This window comes from Neophocaena asiaeorientalis, unplaced genomic scaffold (genome assembly GCF_003031525.2).
Source record: "Neophocaena asiaeorientalis asiaeorientalis breed wild unplaced genomic scaffold, Neophocaena_asiaeorientalis_V1.1 scaffold345, whole genome shotgun sequence".
NCBI lineage: Eukaryota > Metazoa > Chordata > Mammalia > Artiodactyla > Phocoenidae > Neophocaena > Neophocaena asiaeorientalis.
The window spans coordinates 3,473,375-3,482,891 of record NW_020175181.1 but is presented as its reverse complement, the minus strand read 5'-3'; the positions used below and the strand labels follow the sequence as shown (position 1 = coordinate 3,482,891).

Below are 9,517 nucleotides of genomic sequence, written 5' to 3'. Positions count from 1 at the left end.
ATTTTACAGCTGCAGTATGTCCTTAGGGGACACTGCATCCTGTTAACTGTTCAGCTGGCTTTATCTGTGCCTATTCTTCCAACTTGATGAATGGTCGGTCAGATTTTTACCTTCTTTGTTTGAGCTAAATTTCACTTTTTCACTGGCGATCCTAAGTAGTGAACTAAACGCTACTGAGTGCTTTGCATACATTATTTCATTCAATCTTTGCAATAACCCTTTGCTAGCATCCTATTTTACAGATGAGGACACTGAGGCTTGGAGGTGTTAAAGGGATTTGTTCAGGGTCACACCGCTAGTCAGTGGCAGAGCCATTTCAAACCCCAGTCTGCCTAACTCTAAACCTAGCTTTCTTAATGTCCATAATTCAAGCAAATGTAGAAATAAAAGACTATTCAAAGGAAAATTGACAAAATCCTTTTTGTGGGGAAGTGACAGGCTCATGCAAGGTAGATAGGACCATAGATTGGAACAATTTTTCTGGATGTCAATTTGGCAAATATATAGTAAAAAAAAAAAAAATTAAACATGTACCCTTTGAGCCAGTAATGAATCTTGTATGAATTTAATGTAAGAAAATAATTTTCAAACCCTGCACAGGGGCATGCATTAGAATCACAGCATTATTTATGAAAACAAACACACAAACAAGAAAATAAATACAATGTAAACATTTCCCAGTAAGGGATCGGTTAATTAAATGGCTAAAGAGACATAAAAGGCAAGACTATTCAGCCACTTTAATGATGAAAATATATTGTATAGTAAGACACCAGATTATTTATGAGCATGTATAGTGTGTCTATTATGTAAAATAGAATACCGTACTGTATTTATATGTGCAGATACACATAGTCAATATGTGGAAAGGTGCTCATTTTTTTTTTTTCCGGCTCAATAGAGTTTGTTTGTTTTTACCTCTTTATACTTTTCTTTATTGTTTGGTTATTTTATGAATCAAAACAAAAAAACTATTTGAAATAAAGTGTCAATGTTAAATCAGTTCTTGTCTCAGCAAGTGGAGTGAGTTCATGTATACTAGCCAGATGCTTTATACAACTAGGAATCTATTATGCTTTGGAGAAAATTCAACAGGTATATTATAGATCCTGGTCATGTAACTACCATGCTTCTGTTCCACCAAAGGATTAATATTAAAGTATGAGGTCAATAGGACCTGACTAGAACCAGACCTGTCTGGGCTATAAAAGTTAAATGTTGTCTTACATTTTCATTTAAAAAATCTCTTCAAAACAGTTTTATTTAATTGAGGTCAGTCCTACTTGTTGACTGGCATTGTACTTTGGGAGTAAAGGAACTTTTGCTTAAATAGCTAAAGTAAATGGATTTCAAAGAGGCTGTGTGGGGTTCAGGAAGCAAATCTAACTGACAAATCTTTTGCCCCTGTATTAATGGCTCTGGGGGTAGGGGGTTGGTTGGAGTTAAAGAAGTGGGCCTGTTTAGGAAACTTAGATGGAGCCAGAGAGGTGTTGAAATGACAAGAGACCAACTGGGAAAGAGAAATGTGGGTTATGAGCACATGAAAAGATGCTCAACATCACTAGTCATTAGGGAAATGCAAATCAAAGCTACCAGGGAATACCACCTTATACCCATTAGGATGGCTACTATAAAAAAAACAGAGAACAACTAGAGTTGGCAAGGATGTGGTGAAATTGGAGCCCTTGTGCATTGTTGTGGGAATGTAACATGGTATAGCTGCTGTGGAAAATAGTATGGAGGTTCCTCAAAAAGTTAAACATAGAATTACCATATGACCCAGCAATTCCACTTCTGGGTATATACCCCAAAGAATTGAAAGCAGGGTCTCAAAGAGATCTCTGTACACATATGTTCATAGCAGCACTATTCACAATAGCTAAAATGTAGAAGCAACCCAAGTGTCCACTGACAGATGAGTGGATAAGCGAAATGTGGTACATGCATATGATGGAATGTTATTCAGCTTTAAAAAAGGAAATTCTGCAATATGCTACAACATGGATGAACTTTGAGGACATTATGCTAAGTGAAATAAGCCAGTCACAAAAAGACAAATACTGTGTGATTCACTTATTTGAGGTACTTAAGAGTAATCAAAATCATAGAGACAAAATAGAATGGTGCTCGCCAGGGAGGGGAAGAATGGGGAGTTAGTGTTCAATAGGTAAAGATTTTCAGTTTTACAAGATGAGAAGAGTTATGGGGATGGATGGTGCTGATGGCTGCCCAACAGTATGAATGTATTTAATCCACTGAACTGCATATTTAATACTGGTTAAGGTGGTAAATTTTATCTGTATTTTAACACAATAAAAAAAGAAGAAAAAAGTGGGTTATAAGTGTTTTGGCAAGTGATTATAAACGTAGAGGAAAGAGAAGAAAGTCAAAGGACCTTACTTATGAAGGAGTCTCACCCTAGAAAAGTCCTTTCTTTAGTGTCCATGGATGGCAAGATAAATAATACCTTAAGTTCCACTCATCATCCAACAAAATCTCAGCACTGCCTGTCCTGAGGATGTTTAAAAGTTAATTAAGACACTGGGCTGCAGAGTGGGGTAGGGGTGGGGGCTGGGAGAGGGAGATGCAGGTGTTATTTAACAGTTGAAGCCGTGGAAACAAAACCAAGTCAATCTAAGTGAGAGGAGAGGTGGGGAAAAAAATCAAACCTTGAGGATACCAACATTACATGGTTCTGTGGTAAAGGAACAGCAAAGAAAAGTGCTAGGGAAGGGAAGTTCAGAAAACAGGCAAAGAGAGAAGAGAATGATGTAGAAGACAGGGGAGGGGAGGAGAGTTTCAAAAAGGAGGACTTCACAGTATAAAGCGCTGTAGGAAGGCCATCTAATGGGGTGGGGGTTTGAAGTATCTACTGGACCTGGCAATCAGCAGTGACCAGCGTGTAGCCCCGACAGGAGACAGCGTTACCTGCACACATGGTTATGTTTGTAGGCCTCTTCATACAGTCTGGACTGGACTAGACTGGGAGGTATGTCCTACAGAAGGGGATTAACCTGGCGATTGAGAGATACATAGCTCTGGGTATTTTCAGTGATTATTGGGGATGGGGACTCTGTAGGTGGCTAGATGTCCTGCTAAACTAGTTGAGGGCAAGTGCTAATGAAATGCACCTAGGGCTCCAGTAATAAGAATCAAATTAATGAATATGTAAAGAGGTTTGTTTGTTTGTTTGTTTTTATTTTTGGCTGCATTGAGTCCTCATTGTTCCGCACAGGCTTTCTCTAGTTGTGGTGAGCGGGGGCTACTCTTCGTTGTGGTGCGCAGTCTTCTCATTGTGGTGGCTTCTCTTGTTGCGGAGCACGGGCTCTAGGCGTGTGGGCTTCAGTAGCTGTGGCTCGCGGGCCCTAGAGCAGAGGCTCAGTAGTTGTGGTGCACAGGCTTGGTTGCTCCACAGCATGTGGGATCTTCCTGGACCAGGGCACGAACCCACGTCCCCTGCATTGGCAGGCAGATTCCTAACCACTGCGCCACCGGGGAAGTCCCTGAATAAACGAATATATGATGAATGTGGGGTGTGGACTAAAGGTTGGTTTATGAGCAGTCCACGAATAGGATGATGAGCAGTCCCCAACCTTTTTGGCACCAGGGACCAGTTTCGTGGAAGACAATTTTTCCACAGACGGTGCGGGGGATGGTTCAGGGGGTAATGTGGGCGATGGGGAGCAGCAGATGAAGCTTCGCTCGCTTGTCCGCTGCTCACCTCCTGCTGTGCGGCCCAGTTCCTAACAGGCCTCGACCGGTACCGGCCCACAGCCCGGGGTTTGGGGACCCCTGATCTAGGGTATGGCAGTGAATGATGGCAGGATGGAGTACATGCCTCTGGAAGAAGTTGCTCACTGAATCAGAGAGGTGCCAGGGAGGTTGGTGTTTTCAAGGCAAGGTCAGGTTTCAGTTAGGAGGACTGTGAAGGGTTTAAAGATTTCTACAGGTTGCTCTCGAGTAGAAAACACTGAGAGACAACAACAGTAGGACAGGATTGAGGTAGGTGCAGACAGCTACCTGGGAATAAGAATGCAGGAAAGGACAGCTGTCTGCTTTGCTTTACAAAGCACCTCCGCAGCCAGCGACCCATTCATCCTTCGGACAACCCGGGGAGAGAGATAGGTATTATATTGCCAGCCTTTGGAATGAGGGATGCTTTCCAGATAAGGCTCGGAAAGCCTGTTCAACCGCTGTTTGATTCCTCTAATGACAAGGAACACTCCACTTTTGGAAGTAGCACTGCCATTATAAAATTTAAAAACCGAGTAGAAAAGAAGAAAGGTGTGGGCCCCCTTGAGGGGAAAGCTCTGTCAATGACAAACATTTTGGGTAATTCATGGAACTGCAGAGCCAGACGCGTCAGTCAGATCTTTTCATCTGTAAAACGAAGGGGGCAGATGATCTTTCTTTTCTCTTATCTAATAGCCTGTGAAATCATCTAGGCAACCAACTCCCAATTTTACAGAATTAAAAAAGGGCTGCGGATGTGTCTCGCTCAAAGGAATACAAGAAATTAGCGGAGGGACAGGCCAGAACCCACTCCACCCGGGTCTACTGCGCCCCTCGCCGCTCCACACCTTCCCGGACAGATCAAGCCAGCGGGAGGCTGCAGGCCGGGCGGCCTAGCTGAAAGCATCCAGAGGTTCGAGGCGGCTTCCCGGCAGCAGTCATAGGAACGCCCCGAGGGGAGGGGGAAGAGTTAGGGCCTCCTTTCCCACACTTCGTTAGGACGCGGGCCGGGGCGGGACCGCGGCAGCCTTCCCTCGGGCCTGCGGCCGGCAGAGGGCGCGGGGCGACTCCTCGTTTCGCTGCCCGGCGGGCGGGGAGCTGGCTGCCCCCGGAGCGCCGTCGGAGTTCGCGTGCACCGGATCGGGGAGGCCCGGCCGGCCGGAGGGCGCAGGGGCAGCGCAGTAGAGGCGCCCCGAGCCCGCGGGCGCTCCCCGCCGGGGAGAGGGGGAGCCGGAAGTCGGCGCGGGCGCCCCTCGGCCCCGGCGAGCGCGGTGACCTTGGCAAGCCTGGTAACCTCTCTGAGTCTCGCTTGCCGGGACTGCGAAATGGGGATGACCGTGGCGAGTCTTCTTGTAAGCGCAGCCTCCGACGGCGCTTCTGTTTACCCCCGCGCACTTGCTTTACCTTTCTCCAGACGAGGGATTTCGGAGGCAGGAACGGGATGGATAAGTGAGATTTTCCTATTATGTTTAGGGTTTGGTCCCCTTCGTCAGATTCTGCTGAAAGGATTTAGAAAGGGGAGCAAACATGTTGGCTGGAAGACTGAGAAGTGGGATGGGTTAATGGTCAGCGACAGAACTCGAGCCATTCCCTAGTCGCTTGGAAGAGAAATGGAGAAACCGGACACCAGGGTCCCTGCTCTTACTACCCAGCTGTGTTGTTTTTTGTTTTTTGTTTTTAAAGCAGTCACTCCCATAGACTAGACACTGCCTTGGTTGACGATGTTAGAGGGAGACGGAGGGTTTGACAATAAAGCCTGTATGTGTGACAAGGAGAGTCCGTGCTGCTGTGGCTGCAGTTTGGTGGGGAGGAAAACTTTAAGCTGGAGGATCTTTTAGCCTTTCAGGCTGGGCTCTCTTCGTTCACTGTAGGTGTTGAAGAGGCAGGTGTCCTTGTGGAGAAGGTGACATTCTTTTTCTTTTGAGACGGTGAATTTTTAATGCTGAGCATGATGGTGGTGAATGAAGGGTTCTGGAGTGAATTGCAGTCCCAGCACCTTCTGTTAATGCCAAGAGTAATCTCTGTGGCGACGATTTGTGAGGGCTGAGGCTTTCACTTCAGTGATTAAGAAATCTTCAAGTGTCTGTGTAAAACATTGCTGCGGTGAAGCTTAGATTATACTGTACAGCTGAAGGGATGGAGTTCAGGGGTTAAATTTGTTTGAGGTTTGTCTTCAGTTTTGGAATTGGTTGAAGGTTAGTCTCAAAAAAAAAAAAAAAAAAAAAAAAAAAGTTGGCCAAAGGGGCCTCTCAGCTTGTTTCACAGAAGCTGTGATGTAGTAGGAAGGGGGTCAGATTTCATGTTGAGAATAATATAAAGAGTGTTTGCTTGGGTCTTTTGGCTCTTGAACTAGAAATAGTTTTGGGTTAAAAGTAGCAGTGAGGTTTGATTCAGCTTAATAAATGGGCATTCCTTGAACTATGTCATAAACAGATGCAAGTGTTTCTTTTTTATCTCGTGTACTCTGTGGAAGGGTCTAATTTGGTTTTGTGAACTAGCGTTGGAAATGGTTTCCCTCTATTTCTTATTCAGATTTTATCCTTTGGGAACAATGGATCAAAAGGGGGGCCTGAATAGGGAATATATGGTTTGGAGAGAAAATGCAGGGATGCTGCTTATAAGAACAGGCATTTAGTTTGATTTTTGTAAACATTTTGCAGTGGTTATTTATTTCATCTATTTAACTCACAATGAAGTTTGAATTTTAAGGTGCAGAATTTGAATTTTACATAGTTTATAGTTGATCTTTTTCTCATTTCCTTCTGAAAAAATCTGTAGGATTGTGTCTTTTAAATTACTTTTTGTGTGGTTTAAGCCAAGGGAGTATTTTAGATCTGCATTTTTGGTAAGTGGCTTTATTGAAAAAAAGTGCTTGATGGAACTAATGGTGATTGTTCCACTTAAACTGGGATTATATAGACAATGCATTTTCCTGCCTCTTTCTGCCAACATTTGTTTTTCTTTCTCCTTCAATTCCAGGGTTTCGTTTCTAGAAATCTGGGCTGGAAACAGAAGCAGCAGTTTGTATAATACCAAGAACTTGCTTATGCCAGGAAGCTGTAAGGGTAGCATGAAGTGGGTGTGGTATAAAGATACTGCCACTATTTAAGACAATTTAACTGTTGATGGAGTCCAGGGTCAAACTTTAATTTTTGTTGAATTTCCTGTTTTCTTTGTATGTGTTAATCTTTTGGTGGGCAGAGGATTGGGTTGCTATGGTGCTGACTGGTGTATATTGTGAAAGCACTGGCAAAATTTCATGCTTTTACTCTATACAGAAGGGTGCTAAACAAGCCTAAATAATTTAAAGATGTTGTTCCCAGGATGGAATGTTCTCTGCATGTACCGTTGATCCTGCTAATCCAGTGATTGGTCTTCACCAGGACTAAATGTTGAGTAGGTGTTGAGGGTGGTATAGAGGTGCTGAAAGGTGGAGTGGGGAAGAAAGGATATTGGACATTCTTTGAAAATCTTTTCTCTATTGGACTGTATATCAGAGTATGGTTTATAATTCTTTTTAAAGGACATCTCTGTCCTCATCGATTTCACATAACTTCTCTTACATACTACCTTTGTTCCTTACTTAAGTTTGTCTTTATTGCCCTATCCCCCAAGGGCTCCACATTGTTTGAATATGTTGCATATTTTTGGGGTTGGTTGGTCTTAAACCATATGGCCTAAAATAGCTTTCATTTTAGGGCAAGTATGGGAGGTCAACACACACACACACCACTGAGTAGAATCTTCTTAAGTCATGGGGCGAGGAGATCTCCAGGATTCTCATTATTGTCTTGGCAGTGATTTTTACTTTCTGCCTGTGATAATCACAGGAATTCTCAGAGGGCCATCAGCTGCTTTCCTAGCATAGGTCCAGAAACATGTGGTGGGCTCCATTTTACATTACTTCCAAATATCAGGTGCAGAAGAGTGTGGGATTGGGTGAAGTGCTTGTGTTTCAGGAGTTGAATGACAGAGCACTATATCCAGTTTTGGGCTGCAGAACCATACAAATTTCTCCCCACCTTGTACAACTTTCCTATGAGTTGGACAGACTAGACTGTAGGAAAGGACTTCTTCACTGCTTCTCTCCCAGGTTAACCAGTAGCTTAGCTCTTGGTTATTGGTCACTAAGGATGGACCTTATGGTCTCTAACCTTTTTTCTTACCATTGGAGGTGAGGTCTAGTCATTTCAAGCCTTTCTTTCTCTCTTCTTTGTGTTTTACTTAGACTTTGCGCCTCTCTCTCAACATATGGGGTCAGAGGTCATAAAATGGCCTAATGGCAACTGTGTACCATTCTTGGTTGCTTAGTTTAAGGAGGAGATGCAGGTTTTTTCCTTTAGTTGAATTCCAGATGATGTTTTGTGGGTGCACAGTATTTGGATTAACATAAATTATTATTTTATATTTCTGCAAGATACATGGTTGAATAAGAAGAATTATTACAAAACACTGACACCAACATTTAAGTCCGGTTCTAGAAATGCAAGTAGAGTTGGTTGTTGAATCCATGCTTCCTCCCCCATTCCCCCATCTGCAACACAGTATTTTTGAGGCTCCTTGAAATGACAGGCTTTTAGAAAAGCTTAGTATAGTTATCATATTTTGAAGATAAATAGCTTATGCCAAAACAGAAGCTATAGTCACTGGAGGAGTTGTAGAAGACTTCACATTAATCAGTCTAGTCACCCTCATCTTAGATATATTTTGATCTAATCTCTCCCCATGGGTATGTTTTAGTGCGGAGGGTGGGAAGTTGGGCTTTACTGAGAAGTCCTGGACCTGATCACTGGGAACAGACAGATGAGATCCATAACAATAGGTGCAAGCACAGAAGTGAAATACACCTATTAACAGGGCCAGAAGTCTAATAACACTGGTTTATCTAATGCTTCCAGAGTGCTACTTCATTTTTGCCTTGTAATTTTGAGGCAGTTTTTAAGCTGCTTTTGAGAATGGATGTTTGACTTCAGACACGGGAATGGTGCCCTGGCTCTTTTACTTAGTGGATGTAACCTTGGGCTAGTTATTTAGCCACAGTAAACCTCAGGTTTTCGTGCTTAAAATTGGAATAATATACTTAAACTCATATTGTTGTGACCTTTAAATTAACTTATTGTATTAAATAACAAGATATGTCTAGCATAATGATTGGCAGGTAGTTAAGACTCTAATAATGTTTTCTACATTTCCATAACCTAAACACATCACTGCCTAATCCATCATCAGATTATCTGATTCTTTTCTTTGCAGTTTCTTGCATTTCCCCCTTTAGTTCTGCCTCTGCAGTCTGGTCCTCCTGTCATTTTGCACATGGAGTAACTAGCATCACATGAACTCTGTGGGCCTGAGTTTCTTTATCATTAGATGTGCATATTGGTCTGAATTCACATTTCTTCTTGTGCTGAAATTCTGTGATTTGTAGGTTTATAGCTGTTTGCCTGCATGCATTTGCCTCTCTACTTCATCCTACATATAAATGTTGAAAAAATTCTTTGCTGAAATATTTTTTGATGTTATTGTTTTTAGTGGAGACTCTCTGGACAAATTTATCAAATGTAAATCATTTAAACTGTTCTTGTATTTCTCATTCCAGAAAATTTGCTGCAGATGGCGTATGCAGAAATGCTTTGTAAACTGTAAAGTGCTATACAAGTGAAGAAAGTATTATAATCACTTGTAGATATCTTGCTTCTTTGATTTTACATGCTTCGTTTCTTTATTTAAATTGTATTCCTTTTTCCTTTATCTCTTGACCTTCAAGAACAGTCAAAGCTGGTACGTT

General features: G+C 42.6%; 1 protein-coding gene across 5 annotated transcripts in view; it reads left to right on the top strand.

Annotated features, from left to right (window-relative positions):
- Positions 1-5,065: 5,065 nt before the first annotated feature.
- The window catches only part of NCOA1 (nuclear receptor coactivator 1), a 251,137-nt gene continuing 246,685 nt past the window's right edge, over positions 5,066-9,517 (top strand). For 4 of the 5 annotated variants that reach the window (XM_024764475.1, XM_024764480.1, XM_024764477.1 and 1 more), the window contains exon 1: positions 5,066-5,084. The gene's annotated coding sequence lies outside the window, so the exon portion shown is untranslated. The remainder of the gene's footprint in view (positions 5,085-9,517) is intronic. The other variant, XM_024764476.1, reaches the window with a different exon arrangement.